The sequence below is a fragment of the Natator depressus genome, chromosome 28 (assembly GCF_965152275.1).
Source record: "Natator depressus isolate rNatDep1 chromosome 28, rNatDep2.hap1, whole genome shotgun sequence".
NCBI lineage: Eukaryota > Metazoa > Chordata > Testudines > Cheloniidae > Natator > Natator depressus.
The window spans coordinates 5,987,529-6,006,551 of NC_134261.1; the positions used below are offsets into that span (position 1 = coordinate 5,987,529).

Genomic DNA, 19,023 nt, shown 5'->3' on the forward strand with positions numbered 1-19,023 from the left:
GATTGGATATTAGGAAAAACTTTTTCACTAAGAGGGTGGTGAAACACTGGAATGCGTTACCTAGGGAGGTGGTAGAATCTCCTTCCTTAGAGGTTTTTAAGGTCAGGCTTGACAAAGCCCTGGCTGGGATGATTTAACTGGGAATTGGTCCTGCTTCGAGCAGGGGGTTGGACTAGATGACCTTCTGGGGTCCCTTCCAACCCTGATATTCTATGATTCTATGATTCTCTTCTGCCGACTAAATAACCCCAGTTCCCTCAGCCTCTCCTGGTAAGTCATGTGCCCCAGCCTCCTAATCATTTTCGTTGCACTCCGCTGGACTTGCTCCTGTTTGTCCACATCCCTTCTGTAGTGGGGGGGACCAAAACTGGACGCAATACTCCAAGTTTGGCCTCATCAGTGCCGAATAGAGGGGAATAATCACTTCCCTCAATCTGCTGGCAATGCTCCTACTAATACAGCCCAATATGCCGTTGCCTTTCTTGGCAATGAGGGCACACTGCTGACTCGTATCCAGCTTCTCGTCCACTGTACTCCCCAGGTCCTTTTCTGCAGAACTGCTGCTTAGCCATTCGGTCTCTAGTCTGTAGCGGTGCATGGGATTCTTCCTTCCTAAGTGCAGGATTCTGTATTTGTCCTTATTGAACCTCCTCAGATTTCTTTTGGCCCAATCCTGCAATTTGTCTAGGTCACTCTGGACCCTATCCCTACCCTCCACCGTATCTACCTCTCCCTCCAGCTTAGTGTCATCTGTGAACTTGCTGAGGATTGCAATCCATCCCATCATTCAGATCATTAATAAAAATGTTGAACAAAACCAGCCCCAGGACTGACCCCTGGAGCACTCCGCTTGATACCAGCTGCCAACTAGACATGGAGCCAACTAGACTAGACGTTGATCACTACCCGTTGAGCCCGACAGTCTAGCCAGCTTTCTCTCCACCTTACAGTCCATTCATTCAATTCATACTTTTTTAACTTGCTGGCAAGAATAGTGTGGGAGACAGTATCAAAAGCTTTGCTAAAGTCAAGATATGTCACCTCCACCACTTTCCCCATATCCACAGAGCCAGTTATCTCATCATAGAAGGTCCTCCAGCCCGGAATGTTCAACTGCTCCAGGTGGGGGACAAAGGTTTGATCCCAACAAGCTACACTGAAGCAAAAACTACCCGTGCCCTACATCCACTAGGACTGTACATGGCGTTGGCTGCTCAAGTGAGTGATCTTGGTGTAAAAAGACAATTACAGTTGTAGAGCCGATGCAGCCCAGGTGCAGTGGTTGGCATTATCTTTCCCCTTGGCCTGACCTAAACTCCATCACTTTTCCTCGTCTAAACAAACCCTGAGCATCCCGGTTATACTGTTCCCCCATTTCAAAGCAATTGTTAGTCATCGAGTTCCTGTTTCATTTCAGGTGGCTCTCATGTTGCTTCAGGTTGTGCTGGAGAGCAGATATTTTTACCGCCATTTTCCTCACTTAAAATATATTGAACTATACCAAAGAGCAGGAACAGGGCAGGGATAGGGGAAAAGGTCATTTCACCCTCTGTAACAACAGAAGAAGATAGGGTAAGTCAGAGGGATTCCCTTATTCCCCATCACCATCCCAATCCCCCTGTTGCTCAATCAGTTAGGTCAATATTTTTTCAAAAGGGCTGGGAAGAGGATTCCCTAGTAAATGACTTGTAACTAAGCAAAATACCCATGCATTTGGCTCCCAAAGCAGTTGTGACCCAGGCCCTGCAGGAGGTGACTCCTGCAGATAATTTCCTTCCAAATCAGATGCATGATGCCTATTATTTGGGAAATACAATCCCTAGTTAGGTGGGGATGGGAAAAATGGAAGTGACGTTTCTGTTCCTCTCACCCCTGGGAGATACTGCAAATGTGTAGAAAACAAAATCCATGTTGAATGTGATAGAGCTGCAGAAATATACCTATTTTTAATAGTTAACTGACATTTGATGTCTTACAAGGATTCTAAACTGCACCTAAATTTAGTCCCTATTTTAAATCTGTGCCACCAGATTAAAGAAAGAAAAGGGCGTTTTGGGGGGAGTTATACCTCACTGTCGCTACTGATATCTTGTGTGGTTGGTGAAGAATTCTACGCCAAAGAAGTGTAAAATTACTCCAAGTAAGGTCAATGTTTTGACAAGAACTCAGGTAGAAATTGCAGGTACGAGTGGTTGATTTTCACCCCAGAGATGGACGCTATGGTGACCTGTGGCCCAGGTAAACTGTTTTTAGAACGCTGCTCCCTAGTTAAGCGGCATTGATCACGGTCCTAAAGGATGCCGTGATTAAATTGGGCACAACTGTCTTTTACCATTTGGATCCAAAGCTTCATGAAGCACAGAGAGAAACAGCTGATTGCTTCAGAACGATTCTATGCCTATGGGTCCCAGTCTGGCTGCCTTGTTGGACAAGAAGCACTTCCATGCTGGGCAAATGATGGTAGCCAATGGGGGAGTGTATCAGATTCCAAGTTCAGACTGCAGGATCCATGAATGCTGAGTCCTGACGCTGTGGTTTTGTCTCTTAGTTTTGTTCTTGAGTCTAATGCATTTGTATCACTTCTCCACCTCCTGCTACTTTGAAAGATTAGAAAGTGTGAAAATAGAGCACAGGTGGTTTTTCTCATGCTGCAACCTTCCTATGTAGTTTTAGACCCTTTCCACCCACACTTACGGGAGAAGACCCAGGGAGAAATGAACTCACAGAAATGGAAGGCTCCTAGGTTATTGTAGAATGCGACTTCACACAAAGCTCGCTGGGTGGAAATGGAAATTAAGAGAAAACTGCCCTATAGGTTTATATTTTGTAATCTTTGAATAAGTTGTTACCAGCGACATGGAAATTAAACGTGAAGTTAATTAGTGTAACGTAAGAGGCTGATTCTGTGATAACTTTCAGTGTTACAGTATAATTCAGATTTTTCTTGTAGTTCTCTCCCTGCCCCCTCCTACTATATCGGAAATGGTGGCTAATCCTGAAGTTAAAACCTCACTCCAAAGGAATTAGAGTGGGGGAATATGTGAGAGAAAAAGCATGTATGAGAATAGAGACCCAGTGTAGACTGTAATTATTTCTATTTAAAATGGAATTTATTTTGATAAATTTTAAAATAAATCTTCTGTTAGGAGGAAAATTACTTGAGACAAGATGTGTAACCTTTTACCCAATTAGATGGTAACAGCCACAGAGTTCCCCAGGTCTCTTATTTGCAAAGCAAAGATGTCAGGCAGGAGATGTCAAATATAAAATGGTGATGGATGTGTGATGGCAGCTTTTCTGGGTTGTTTTTTTGGTTTGTTTTGCTTTTTTAATTTCTGCAGTGTAACGTCTGAGGTGTACGCACGGCCAAGCCACTTTGTGCGCAGAAAGTGCGCAGTTGCAGCGCTGTAAAAAAAAGCCACCCTGACGAGCGGTGTAGAGCTTTCTGCACCGGGGGTACAGCACTGCGGGGCCAGTGTAGACACCCTGGTCGATGACAGTGCTGTGATTGGCCTCCGGGAGGTGTCCCACAATCCCTGTTCTCAATTCTCTGGTCATCAGTTTGAACTCTACTGCCCTGCCCACAGGTGACCAACCATGAACCCCACCCTTAAATTCCTTGGGAATTTTGAAAGTCCCCTTCCTGTTTGCTCAGTGACACATGCAATGGTCTCAGTGCATCTTTCCAGGTGACCATGCCTGCTCCGTGCACCAGGCGATCCTCCGCTTGGAGCAATGCCGAGCTGCTGGACCTCATCAGCATTTGGGGAGTGGAGGCTGTCCAGTCCCAGCTGTGCTCCAGCCATAGGAATTATGATAACAATGGACAGATTTCTTGATGCATGAGAGAAAGGGGCCATAACTGGGACACACTGCAGTGCAGGGTCTAAGTGAAGGAGCTACGGAACGCCTACCACAAAGCACAGGAGACAAGCCGCCGCTCCAGTGCTGCACCCATAAGCTCTCGGTCCTACCAAGAGCTGGACGCGTTACTAGGTGGTGACCCCACCTCCACTGCAAAGGCCACTGTGGATACTTCGGTGGCTCGTGTGCCAGTCGAGAGTGGACCAAGACAGGAGGAGGAAATCTTGGATGAGGATGTGGAGGCAGAGAGGGACCCAGAGGCAGAGGACGACTCGGAGGTCAGAGATGCATGCAGCCAGGAGTTCTTTTCTTTCCCGGAGGAGGCTAGCCAGTCACAGCTGTCGGAGGTTGGTGAAGCGCAAACAGGAGAGGAGGCCCCTGGTAAGTGCCTTTGATGTTGGGAATTGCTGAAGCGAGTTGTTGGGGGCAGGGGGGTTTCAGAAAGGAGGCTTGTGTCTGTATGATGTGTGTACCACCATATGCCTAGTCTGAGCGGCGGAACAGGGTGTTGATTGACTCCCTCACTTCACAGGAATGTGCCCCAGAGATCTCCATGAAACTCTCATGGAGATACTGGGAAATCCACTGCCGCGGGTTCTTTGGCAGAGCTCCTTTGTTCCTTGCCCCATTAAGGGTAACTTTCCCATGCCACTCTGCTGTCACAGGGTGGGTGGTGGAGACCATTCCTGCACACAGGTGAGCCACATAAGGGCCAGGGTGGAAGCCACAGTCTTGGAGAAGACCCTCCCTTGATTCCCTGCTCACCTTCAGCAGCGAGATATCTTCTATAATGAACACAGTCTGTGGAAAATGTGGGTACAGGAATGATATAAGGCCCCCCCATAGTGCTGGCTCTCCCCAAGAGCTATGTGTCCAATGTACTGTACTGTCCTGGAACAGTGATTTCCCCTGCCCGTGTGGTTACTCACCATTTTGGGGGTCTTGTGGCTCATATGTGATTGCCTGGGGTCAGCCAGTTAGTGATAGGTATGTGCATAGTGGCTGTGTTTTAAATCACTGAATCAGTGGTCTGTGTGTTGCAGACAAGACTGCTTCTGTAAAATGTTTCATTTTGGCTTCACAGATATGACCTTGGGAGCCCAGCCGCCCTCTCTGTTATCACTGGCTGAATGGCTGTGCAGAATTTGAAAGCAGCCATGAAGAACTAAAGAGAACTTTCTGCATGATGTCATGATGCACTCTGCAGCCGAAAAACAAGAACAGCAGGAGTGGCCGGACAGCAAGAAGAGGGACCAAAAGGAGAACGCGGTGCACCAGAACAAAGCCACGGAGCAGCTCTTAAACGTTATGGACTGCCAAGCAGACACGCTCCAGACACTGCTAGCTCTGCAAACCAAGCAGCTCCATGCCTGCCCTCCCCTGCACCTGCTGTCACAAAACTCCTTCCCATGTGCCCCCAGATACCGCCAACACACTCTTATCAACCTCCTGGCTCCAGTCGGTACCCGCTGCATTCCACTCCTGCCCCATCACAGTCCAGCCCTGTGGACTCCCAGTACCCACTGCACTCCACACCCATCCCTCGGCCGTTTATTTCTGCCACAGTACAGGTTCCCGCTGCACTGTACTCCAAAGGATAAGGTTGGATATGATAAATGGACATACACAAATCTTTAATGGTCCCGGGACCCCACCTCCTCATGGGACCCTCCCTTCCCCCATCCCCCACAGTGCTGATGTGGGGGTTTTTTTGTATTGTTTTCTTTTTTTGGTCTCTCTCCAGTGGTTGTTTTTAAATAAAAGAATGGTTTTGGTTTGAAAGCAATCTTCATTCCATTAACTGAAAGCAAACAGAGCCCTGCAAAGCGACGGGCAACTTTCTTAAACCTCCATAGTGCATTGTCTCCACCAATCACAATCACCTCCTAGCATTAGAAGCACTGCACTCCTGTGGATAGCAACAAATATTAGTGGCTTTCAGCTTCAAATTGCTGAATCAAGGCATCCCTGATCCTTATGGACCCGCACTGCACCCCTCTAATAGCCCTGGTCTCTGGCTGTTCAAATTCAGCCTCCAGGCGCTAAGGCTCAGTGGTCCAGTCCTGAGAGAAGCTTTCACCCTTCCCTTCACAAATATTATGGAGCATACAGGATGTGGCTATAAGCATCGGAATATTGTCATCGGCCAAGTCCAGCCTTCCATATAGGCAGTACCAGCAGGCCTTTAAATGGCCAAAAGCACACTCAACAGTCATTCTGCACTTGCTCAGCCTCTTTTTGAACTGTTCCTTGCTGCTGTCAAGGTGCCCCGTGTATGGCTTCATGAGCCACAGCATTAAGGGGTAGGCAGTGTCTCCCAGGATCAAAATGGGCATTTTAACTTCCCCTACGGTGATCTTGTGGTCCGGGAAGAAAGTCCCTGCTTGCAGCTTCCTGAACAGGCCAGTGTTCCGAAAGATGAATGCGTCATGCCCCTTAGCGGGTCAGCCTCTGTTAATGTCCGTGAAATGCCCACGGTGATCCACAAGTGCCTAGAGAACCAGAGAAATACCCATTGTGATTAACGTATTTGGTGGCTAGGTGGGATGGTGCCAGAATTGGAATATGTGTGCGATCTATCGCCCCTTCGCAGTTAGGGAAGCCCATTTGTACAAAGCCATCCACAATATCACTCATGTTGCCCAGAGTCACAGTCTTTCAGAGCAGGATGCAATTAAAGGCCCTGCACGCTTTTGTCAACACGTGTCCAGTGGTCGACTTTCCCACTCTGAACTGGTTGGTGACCGATTGGTAGCAGTCTGGAGTAGCCAGCTTCCACAGTGCAATTGCCAAGTGCTTCTCCAACTACGGCAGCTCTCATTCTCGTGTCCTTGTGCTGCAGGGCTGGGGCGAGCTTATCGCACAGTCCCAGGAATGTGGCTTTCCTCCTCCTAAAGCTCTGCAGCTATTGCTCCTCATCCCAGATATACATGACGATGTGATCCCACCACTCAGTGCTTGTTTCCCAAGCCCAAAAGTGGCCTTCCAACTGTGGTCAGCACTTCCGAGAATGCCACAAGCAATCTCGTGTTGTAGCTACTGTTAGGGGGCTTATTCCTTCACCCACTTACTTCCCGGGTCCTTCTCACATGAACAGAGAGCAAAAATACCCGAAGTCCAAAGGTGCAAACAATTCGATGTTTATTGGGGTGAACTTCCAGCAAGCATGATTCCAGTTTCCTTCCTTAGTATCCTCCTTCCCAGCTCTGACACCACAGAGCCTTACACCTGTGTCCCTGTTCCCATTCCTGCCCTTAGCCAAACATGATTCCAATTTCCCCACCCACCCACTTCCTGATTGACTGCAGACTATATAGTAAAACTTGAGTTCTGCTTAGCTATACCTTAACCAATCATTTTCCTGAAATTTAACTAACCAATCCTAACATATTGTAACATGATTATTTAACCAATTATATCCCACCACCTTAATTAGTTTACACCCAGAAAAATTAATTATACAGCCGACAGAAACAATCACAGAACCAGACAGAGATTATACAGACAAACAATAGGGAAATGGGGGACTACAATGATAGAACAACACAGAAATGAGGATTTCACATCCCAGCTATTTTGGGTCCCACACTACAAGAAGGATGTGGAAAAATTGGAAAGAGTCCAGCGGAGGGCAACAAAAATGATTAGGGGACTGGAACACATGACGTATGAGGAGAGGCTGAGGGAACTGGGATTGTTTAGTCTGCGGAAGAGAAGAATGAGGCGGGATTTGATAGCTGCTTTTAACTACCTGAAAGGTGGATCTAAAGAGGATGGATCTAGACTGTTCTCAGTGGTAGCAGATGACAGAACAAGGAGTAATGGTCTCAAGTTGCAGTGGGGGAGATTTAGGTTGGATATTAGGAAAAACTTTTTCACTCGGAGGGTGGTGAAACACTGGAATGTGTTACCTAGGGAGGTGGTGGAATCTCCTTCCTTAGAAGTTTTTAAGGTCAGGCTTGACAAAGCCCTGGCTGGGATGATTTAATTGGGGATCAGTCCTGCTTTGAGCAGGGGGTTGGACTAGATGACCTCCTGAGGTCCCTTCCAACCCTGATATTCTATGATTCTATGATAAGTGAATTCTTGCCAGACAGGATGCTATCAAACCAAGTTTCCTTTTACATCTTCTAGGCACTTCCCTTTCTCTGGAGGCGATAGGCATTATCAGAACAGGATTGTATTCCTAACAGCCCAATAGCACCTTCTTTCAATGTGACTAGTTTGGAATGTGAGGAGGTGACCGGTCGCTTCCCAGCTTATGGTTGCCTCTGTTGCTTAACTCTAAGAACAGGGCCTCAGACGGTCACAGTAAGAGAAGGACCTTACACCGGCAGACCGTGATTTTGATTCTTTCTTTTATACCTCTATAACTAGCCAAGTGATAAGAATACACCTAAATTCTTAGAGTCTAGGCCTTTACAGACAGGCCTGAATATCTATATCCTAACAGCTACTATGCATGGTGAGATCAATGTCGAACTCCTCTTGCTTTTGTAGTTTAAGGAATAACTCCACTGCCACTTCTGACGTTACTGACATAAACTGTGACCGTATAGATCATTGCAACCATTATATGTTTCCACCAAATCTTGTACAAAGGAGGTCCAGTAAGGTGTCTATGGAAAGGTTATGATTATGATTATGCTATCTGTATATCTTATCATTTTTGTAGTTGAAGGTATGAATATTGGCTATGCACTTGTATCTCAATGTGGTTTAATTCTAAGTAGCCTCAGTGAAGCATTTGGTCAGCTTCTTGAGAAAGGACTATTCTCAGTAAGTGCCCAATCAAGAAATATTTAACTGACAATGAACTTTGGGAGATGCCCATCCACATCTGAGCTTTCCAGGGAACGTTCAAACTAACATGTAAACAATGGCGTTGGCCTCTAAAGAACTGAGTCATGCAAGGATATGTGACTTGCCCATGTGACTCCAAACTCCATCTTGCTACTGTAATTTACCCAGTAAGAACAAAGGGGTGTCCTTCCACATGGCAGGGGATATAAAAGGCCCTGAAAACCCCCCCCATTTTGTCTTCAATCCTGCTTCTTACTTCTGGAGGAACCTTGCTGCAAACTGAAGCTTTGAACCAAGGACTGAAAGACCCATCCCAGCTGTGGATGTTCTCCAGAGACTTGATTTGAACCTGCCGTTTATTCCATCACAGCTACAAGCCTGAACAAAGAACTTTGCCATTAACTGTATGGAATTGATTCCATTTAACCAGTTCTAGCTCTCATCTGTATCTTTTTCCTTTTATGAATAAACCTTTAGATTTTAGATTTTAAAGGATTGGCAACAGCGTGATTTGTGGGGAAGATCTGATCTGTATATTGACCTGGGTCTGGGGCTTGGTCCTTTCGGATCGAGAGGACCTTTTTTCTTTTACTGGGGTATTGGTTTTCATAACCATTCATCCCCATAACAAGTGGCATTGGTGGAGATACTGGGAAACTGGAGTGTCTAAGGGAATTGCTTGTGTGACTTGTGGTTAGCCCGTGGGGTGAGACCAAAGTCCTCTCTGTCTGCCTGGTTTGGTGTGCCTTCGAAGTGGAGAAACCCCAGCTGTAACTGGGGTTTAACTGCCCTGCTTTGAGCAATCTGTCCTGAGTTGATACTCTCAGAAGTGTCCCACCAAAGGCAGCATCATTACAACGTATTAGTAAGAAAAAGGAGCATATTGGTCAACGGTGTGGGATCCATTCCTGCTGCCCGAAGAGGCAGAGCGCGCAGTACACAAACCATTGAAAGATGGCGCCAAATGTGGACGGAAGCACAGGGATTGCTGGGATGCGAAGCAAGGCATCACGGGGCATTGGGACAGGATCTTGGATGCCCTGCAACCCCCTCCGCCTTCCCACAACTCTTAGCGGCAGAAGAGGAAGAGATGCTCAGTGGGACAGCTGCCTAGAGTGCACCGCTCCAAATACCGCAGCAAGTGCCACAAGTGTGAACACACTATTGTGCAGGCAGCTGACAGTGTGAACACACAACAGCGGTTTCCCTTCAGCGCTCTCTGAGCAGCACTGTAATTCCTGGTGCTGTAACTCTGCCCATGTAGACACAGCCTCAGAGAGACAGACTGCCAGGATCCCAGGACTGATCCCCTCTGGGGAATGAAGCACGTCGACAGGCTATGCAGCCTTCACTCGTCTCCTGTACCTGTAAACCCTGCTAGCCCAATGTGCTGGACCATCTACGCCAGTACCTGGTTCCTCAACTGCAGCTACAGTTCCTGCTCCAGGGGAATCCAAAGGCCGAGAGGTGCAGAGATCCAACCCCTTATAACCTTAGAAACGTTTTGTTCCTTTTTCTATTTTTTGTCTGTTTCTTTTTATGAAGTTGGAGACTTCTCAGCCTTCTATTAGATTGGGGTGTAACCGTGCGGCTCAGTGGGGGTGAGCGTGTGAACACCTCTGAAATCTACACAGGGAAGATGTTAGGAAGAATAGTTCCCCAAATCTTAATAGCCTTGAAACTCTGCTCCATGAAATGACTGAATGCATGCTCCTCACCTATGGAAGCATTGCAAGGAGTTGAGCTGTCAGATATATATTGTTCAGTGAGAGCTGTGTGAATGAATTTCTTTTACTAATGTCTCTAGAAGGTCTGTATGTGTTTTGGGGTGAGAGGGCGATGAGAAGTATTAGCTGCACAAGAGTGAAATCTAAGAAGAAAACTGTAATTAGCTTTGAGGTTGTAGGCTAAATGTAAGCAATAATTTGGTTTCGGTGTTGAAATATTCAGCTGGCTAGATCTGGGTTGCACTGCCTGGGTAAAAGTCTCTCGTTGGGGTTTTGACAATACTAAATATGCACCTGCCTCCTTGGGTTGCTCTTTTAGGATTTGTAAGGGTTGATTTTCTGCTGTATTAATCTGATGGTTTGGCTACATTGATGACTTGATTCCAATGCAATATCCTTGTTAACTCATTGATTTACTGATTTGACCTGAACTTTATAGCTGAGCGGTGTTTATAGTCATTTAGCCTTAGTGATGTGTGCCCTTGGATTTATTTTTTCATGTTAATAAAACATGTATCTGGGATCTGGAGTCGTTTCTTTCAATAAGCAACAGGGCTGGAACTTTTATTTGTATATTTTGCTTTAATTCGATCTCCATTTTCTGCATTTCGTTACTGTTCTAAGTTAAGGAACGTGCAGCAACACAAACGGACACAAACCTGTTGCTGTCCCATTCTGTGCCCATCCAGCAGGAGTAAAGAACAAACACCTCCTGGAGCAGGGATTGTAACACTGGACTGTAAATACAGACGCCTGTTCCCAAGGTGTGCTGTCTTTCTCAAATCATGGCATGAGGGTGACACTTACAGCTGCTTGTAATCATGCCTGGCAGGAAGGAGACCCCTATGTGTATTCCCTTGGGAGGCAGGGGGATCTGAGAGACCCTGGACATGGGGGATATTTACCCAGAGCTCAGGAGCAGTCTACTCAGGGATGATGCAGTAGAAAAGAGCTGGGTGCTGCTTTCCCCTCTTATTTCTCCATATCGCCTTTCAGTCTCTCCACTTTCCCTTTCTTCCCCCTCCCTCCACCCTCTGGCAGGGAGACTTGGTCACTTCCCTGCTCCCAGGGGTGCTCACTCTCCCATGGCTGGGTTGGCCCCTGCGAGTGCTAATAGGAGTGAGCACCTGGGTGCAGGTCACTCCCTGCAGCAGCTCTGGGACACACAGAGGCAGGAGGAGGAGCAGAGATGGGGCCAGTTCCCACCTCAGAAAGTCCCTGGCCCGGTGAGTGCGGCAGCTGCAGCCCGGGTTGGGCTTGAAGTGGGTTGGACTGAAAAACTTGTGGATCTAAAGGCAGAGGCCTGGGATTACTTCAAGTCAAAGCTTCAGAAGCTATCGGAAGCCTGCATCCCAAGAAAGGGGAAAAAATTCATAGGCAGGAGTTGTAGACCAAGCTGGATGAGCAAGCATCTCAGAGAGGTGATTAAGAAAAAGCAGAAAGCCTACAGGGAGTGGAAGAAGGGAGGGATCAGCAAGGAAAGCTACCTTATTGAGGTCAGAACATGTAGGGATAAAGTGAGAGAGGCTGAAAGTCAAGTAGAATTGGACCTTGCAAAGGGAATTAAAACCAATAGTAAAAGATTCTATAGCCATATAAATAAGAAGAAAACAAAGAAAGAAGAAGTGGGACCGCTAAACACTGAGGATGGAGTGGAAGTTAAGGATAATCTAGGCATGGCCCAATATCTAAACAAATACTTTGCCTCAGTCTTTAATGAGGTTAATGAGGAGCTTAGGGATAATGGTAGGATGACAAATGGGAATGAGGATATGGAGATAGATATTACCACATGTGAGGTAAAAGCCAAACTCAAACAGCTGAATTGGACTAAATCAGGGGGCCCAGATATTCTTCATCCAAGAATATTAAAGGAATTGGCACATGAAATTGCAAGCCCATTAGCAAGAATTTTTAATGAATGAATCTGTAAACTCAGGGGTTGTACCGTATGACTGGAGAATTGCTAACATAGTTCCTATTTTTAAGAAAGGTAAAAAAAGTGATCCGGGTAACTACAGGCCTGTTAGTTTGACATCTGTAGTATGCAAGGTCTTGGAAAAAAATTTGAAGGAGAAAGTAGTTAAGGCCATTGAGGTCAATGGTAATTGGGACAAAATACAACATGGTTTAACAAAAGGTAGATCGTGCCAAACCAACCTGATCTCATTTGAGAAGGTAACAGATTTTTTAGACAAAGGGAACGCTGTGGATATAATTTACCTCGATTTCAGTAAGGCGTTTGATACAGTTCCACATGGAGAATTATTAAATTGGAAAAGATGGGGATCAATATGAAAATTGAAGGGTGGATAAGGAACTGGTTAAAGGGGAGACTACAGCGGGGCACACTGAAAGGTGAACTGTCAGGCTGGAGAGAGGTTACTAGTGGAGTTCTTCAAGGATCGGTTTTGGGACCAATCTTATTTAATCTTTTTATTACTGACCTTGACACAAAAAGGGGTAATGTGCTAATAAAGTTTGCGGATGATACACAGCTGGGAGGTATTACCAATACAGAGAGGGACCGGGATATCATACAGGAAGATCTGGATGACCTTGTAAACTGGAGTAATAGTAATAGGATAAAATTTAATAGTGAAAAGTGCAAGGTCATGCATTTAGGGATTAATAACTAGAATTTCTGTTATAAACTGGGGATGCATCACTTGGAAGTAACGGAGGAGGAGAAGGACCTTGGAGTATTGGTTGATCATAGGATGACTATGAGCTGCCACTGTGATATGGCTGTGAAAAAAGCTAATGCGGTCTTGGGATGCATCAGGGGAGGTATTTCCAGTAGAGATAAGGAGGTGTTAGTACCATTATACAAGGCCCTGGTGAGACCTCACCTGGAATACTGTGTGCAGTTCTGGTCTCCCATGTTTAAGAAGGATGAATTCAAACTGGAACAGATACAGAGAAGGGCTCCTAGGATGATCCGAGGAATGAAAAATCTGTCTTATGAAAGGAGACTCAAAGAGCTTGGCTTGTTTAGCCTAGCCGAAAGAAGGCTGAGGGGAGATATGATTGCTCTCTATAAATATATTAGAGGGATAAATACCATGGAGGGAGAAGAATTATTTAAGCTCAGTACCAATGTGGACACAAGAACAAATGGATATAAACTGGCCATCAGGAAGTTTAGACTTGAAATTAGGCAGAGGTTTCTAACCATCAGAGGAGTGAAGTTCTGGAACAGCCTTCCAAGGGGAGCAGGGGGGGCAAAAGACATATCTGGCTTCAAGACTAAGCTTGACAAGTTTATGGAGGAGATGATATGATGGGATGGCCTAATTTTGGCAATTAATTGATCTTCGACTATTAGCGGTAGATATAACGAATGGCCTATGATGGGATGTTAGATGGGGTGGGATCTGAGTTACTACAGAGAATTCTTTCCTGGATATCTGGCTGGTGAGTCTTGCCCACATGCTCAGGGTTTAGCTGATCGCCATATTTGGGGTCAGGAAGGAATTTTCCTCCAGGGCAGATTGGAAGAGGCCTTGGGGGGTTTTCGCCGCCTTCTGCAGCGTGGGGCACAGGTCACTTGCTGGAGGATTCTCTGCACCTTGAAGTCTTTAAACCATGATTTGAGGACTTCAGTAGCTCAGACATAAGTTAGGGGTTTGTTACAGGAGTGGGTGGGTGAGATTCTGTGGCCTGAGTTGTGCAGGAGGTCAGACTAGATGATCATAATGGTCCCTTCTGACCGTAAAGTCTATGATTCTATGAAGGAACCAAGAAGGGGCCAGAGCAGCAGGGAGCTAGTAGGAAGGAAGGAAGTATCATAAGGTACTGGTGCTGCTGGCTCCAGTGTGAGCTGGGAGCCCGGGCTGAGCTCCGGGCTGCTGCTGCGGCCCCAGAGGGGCTGGCCCAGGGACAGACTTTCACTGAAGCACTTTCTGTGCCCATCCGAGGTGGGGACTTTCCCCAGCTGGGCCAGTCCCAGGCTCTGCTGCCCCTGCCAGGAGCTGCAGGCACCAGGGGCCAGAGAGACCCCAGGGGCACCGTTGGGTTGGCAGGAGAGAGACTCCACACAAAGGCCCCAGAAGCCAAGGGTCTCGCAGCCCCTGGGGATCTGCTCCTGGGTGGGGCCGGGACAGTGATGGAGCCGCTGCCCTCACGCTGCCCCAGGTGCAGTGTGAGAAACTGCTCTCTGTGGGACTTTGCTACTTAGGGCGCACTGAGCATGCTCACATGAACTGAGCATGCTCAGTAACATCTGCTGAAGCCACTTCCCTTCACCCTGCCCTTACTTGGAATCAGATTCTGCAGACTGCTATTTACAGGAGTTCAAAGGGGACAAATTGGAGGAGGGGGTGGCCTGAGGAGGAGGCAGAAATTGACTGGTCAGGGGGGTTAAGCAGCTGGAGGCAGGGTTAGGAGAGGGGCTGAGGAGCAAAATCGGGGATGGGGGGGAAAGGATCCGGCATTCTACACCCAAGCAATGGCACATGGAAAAGCACTAAGGGTGGATTGAGAGGCAAAATAGCAGTTGCAAAAGGCAATCGCCACTGGTGGATTGAATAAAAACAAAGTTCGGAGGCCAGGCCAGAAATTCAGTCAGGCTGGAAGTCGGATGATCCAGCAGAATAAACTTCTGCTCTGAAAATAAGAAGAAAAATTTAGAATTAAAAATTCCAAATGAGAAATCTCATTAAAAAACATAGCCAGAGCACTACTAGAAACAGCTGTCATTGCTAAAACTAGACTGCTGCAGATTTTCAATGAGTACTTGTTGGTAAAATATAAATTAAATAGCGCAATGACATGCATCTGCAGAATAACAAAGCGAAATGATGACATTTTAAGAGTAATTCAGGGAATCCAGGAATTCAGGGAATCCCAGCAGCAGATAAGACAAATCTGTGAACTGCTCTGAGACTTTATGCAGCCAGATACACTGATAAGGGATTCTTTTTGTTTCCGTAAAATATTTCACTGAATTAAGTCTCCAGAGCACCTCAGTAGGTTACATCAGACAGAGAGGAGCTGCAGTGACTCGGCCTTGGGTTGCCTCTGCCTTTAAGAACCCAGCCCTGGGAAGCTCATGCTGAGAGGTGCTGTCTGTGGGAGGGGAAATAAAAAAGCCCTCCTGCCCCCCCCCCACCCTATTTTTGGGAACACTGGTGTCTCAGTCCACTGAGGTAACTGTTACTCCTCTGTCCTTGCCTGTGCAAGGGTTTTGCCCCGTCACCATCTGGCAGCACTTTCCCCCTGGGCTTAACTGTTGAGAATAGGCCACTTCCACCTTAATTGAATTAGTCTCATTAGCACTGATGCACCCCACACTTGGCAAGGCAACTCCCATATTTTCATGTGGTGTAATATTTATACTGCTTTCTGTGTTTTCCGCTCCATGCATCTGATGAAGTGGGTTTTAGCCCACAAAAGCTTATGCCCAAAACAAATGTGTTAGTCTCTACGGTGCCACAAGGACTCCTCGTTGCTGTTGCCGGCACCCAGTGCCGAGAGGCAAAACAACAGCAGGGTCTGGTTCGCTACCCGGTGTGCTTCACCCAATAATCACAACGGGGTGGAGAAGCAGAAAAGTTTATTTGAAGCTTCAAAAAGGTACAGGGAGAATAGAATCTCAAATCCTGCACACAGAGCAGGAAGTTACACAGGATTTTATACATCTTTCTTCAGCATACTTATCCAATAGCAAGCTGCCCTAAGTATCCATATAGCCAGCCAATCCTGTTACCAGCTAGTTCTCTTGTTTTTTGTTATCATTTGTTAACCTATACATAAAGCTGCTTTATTCAGCATTGTTCTTCCATATCTGCCCTGTTTGGCCTTGTTTAGTTTCAGGCAGTCTGACTCTGCAACATATTGTTGCAGATCCTCAGCATAACTGCTGCGAGTGCCTCCAGGCCGGGGGGCCAAGGACACTTGGGCCTAGTGCGAGGGGGCTTCATCGACACTCGTGGTCTTCCATCCCCTCGAGTTACCTAGTGGCCATGCCCAGTGTCCCCAACATTATCTTTGCTGATACAGACGAACCCGGCTGCCCCTCTGAAACCAGAGTCCCTGCTGCTGATCATGAACGAGAAGCACATTCCCTTTAAACACCTGGTATTTGAATGCATCTGAAAGTTACAAGGAACAGTGATCTGTGTTAAAGGAAGGTTGCCATTTATTAGAGACCCAATTGATATTGTGTGCACAAAAAGAGGTTTGAATGTGTAACAGGTAGTTTGGTAAATCTTGGTTATTTTATTTTTGTAAGAGGTTCCTGTCCACCTCCAGTAGAGTTTTCAGTCCCAATGGCAACTTACTTAGCAAATGTAGCACAAACTAGTCCATTCCTCCCAAGGGGATGGGGTTCTCATTCTTCTGCACATTGTAGCCCATGGAGACCAAGGACCTGCAAATGTGCCTTCATATTATACCTTTGTTTAATGGATGAAAACATAAACTAGACACTTAGAGGATTGGAACTGATTTCAGCTGAGGAACCTCTTTGCTAGGTTTTTATGCGTTTGCACAGGAAAACATTGAGTGTTTCCATTCATTTCAAGCATCCCCATTAGGTGAAAATCCCGAACAAAATGGCAATGGATATTCAAATATTTTTGTTAAAGGAAGAAGGTTTTAAAGGGGCACTTGGATTTGAACCAAGGATTATTTGATTGCCAATCAAACACTCTACCACTGAGCTATACCCCCATACCGTTTGCATAGGGGAGTCAGTGGTCTTAAGGATCTTGAAGGACAGGCCCTACCTCAGCGAGCTCCTTTTCCATTCCCAGACCACAGTGGTTTTAAAAATGGGGTTCGATTAAACTTTATCTATGCAGGTAAACACCACAGCTTGCACACCCACCAACAGAGCTTCTCCCACTGACATAGCTACCGCCTCTCGGGGAGGTGGATTAACTACACGGACGGGACAGCTCTCTCCCATCCCCTTAGAGCATCTTCATTATTTATGAATAAGTAGGAAATCACCTACTGAATGGACAGCCACCAATTTATCAAATATTGCTGAGCCTGCATTCAATATGGGTAACTGGGCAGTGAACAAGACTGTTTTGAATAAGATGTACCTCAGTTAGGATGCAGTGTCACTGACCCCAGATTGTGACTGGTCCCAACAGGGAATTTGTTTTAAAAATTTGGCACATTGCCGATTCACTACTGTTTGGTTATACTCTAAGGGGAATCCCAATTAGCTGTTTATTACTAATAAGGTTTGTCAACTTTCCTCACCTTTGTTTTTTAAAGTTCTCTCATGAGCTGTTAGGGTTGTTGCTATATAACTCTGCTAAGCAGTACAAATAATTTCTTTAAGAAATTGTTTTATTCCTTGCCTTCATATTGTTTCCCGAAATTAGTTTATTAATTTTCACTTGTGTTCATTAAACAGTTTAGCCATGGCACGCACATTTTAAAAGGTTTCTTCAGTAGCCAAGCCCTTAATACCATGAATTATAGTTGCAAAGACAGTTTCTGCTGCACAGTGGTCAAAATAGTGAATGTTTTGTTTTACGTATATATGTTTATATATATATATATATTACTGTGCTCCAAATAGATACTCCAGATTCAGATAATCTTGAAACGAAACCCATAATTCCATTTCAATTTTGGAGTCTCCTAGTTTAAGAGACACCAGAGTGTGGAATAGTCGTTTGCCCAGTCATTAGTCTTGTGCATGTTCCTGATAAGAAAGGTACAGTTGCCTTTACATAGTAATAATTTGCTTGGTAACTTATTTGTTCTGTCTTTTATTACTTTCAACCACTTAAATCCTACTTTTTGTATTTAATAAAATCACGTTTTACGTATTAATTAACCCAGAGCAAGCAATTAATACCTGGGGGAGGAAACAGCTGTGCATATCTCTCTATCAGTGTTATAGAGGGGGGAACAATTTATGAGTTTACTCTGTTGAAGCTTTATACAGAGTAAAAGGGATTTATTTGCGGTTTGAACCCCATTGGGAACTGGGTATCTGGGTGTTGGAGACAGGAACACTTCTTAAGCTGGTTTCAGCTAAGCCTGCAGCTTTTGGGGGAGGTGGTTCAGACCTGGGCCTGTGTTTGTAGCAGGCTAGCATGTCTGGCTCAACAAGGCAGGGCACTGAAGTCCCAAGATGGCAGGGAAAACGGGCTCAGAGGTAGTCCCGTCACATCAGGTTGCAGTCCCAAGGGGGGCTCTGTGACCCAAGTGTTAGGATATAGATATTCAAGCCTGTCTGCAAAGGCCTGTACTCTAAGAATTTAGGTGTATTCTTATCACTTGGCAAGTTCTAGAGGTATAAAAGAAAGAATCAAAATCACTGTCTGCTGGTGTAAGGGCCTTCTCTTACTGTGACAGTCTGAGGCCCTGTTCTTAGGCTAAGGCCTTTGGCTAAGCAGCAGAGGCAGCCATAAGCTAGGAAGCGACCGGTTACCTCCTCACATTCCAAACTAGTCACATTGAAATAAGGTGCTATTGGGCTGTCAGGCACTATCAGGACAGGATTGTATTCCTATCGCCTCCAGAGAAAGGGAAGTGCCTAGAAAATGTAAAAGGAAACTTAGTTTGATAGCATCCTGTCTGGCAAGAACTCACTTATCAATAGCTGGGATGTGAAATCCTCACTTCTGTATTGTTTTGTCATTATAGTTCGCACTTT

General features: G+C 45.9%; 1 protein-coding gene and 1 non-coding gene across 2 annotated transcripts in view; one reads left to right on the plus strand and one right to left on the minus strand.

Annotated features, from left to right (window-relative positions):
• Positions 1 to 19,023, plus strand: part of LOC141978789 (uncharacterized) — a 132,777-nt gene that overhangs the window by 37,100 nt on the left and 76,654 nt on the right. The window lies entirely within an intron of this gene.
• TRNAA-GGC (transfer RNA alanine (anticodon GGC)) lies at positions 16,998 to 17,069 on the minus strand. The gene has a single exon. It is a non-coding gene; the product is annotated as a tRNA-Ala (tRNA).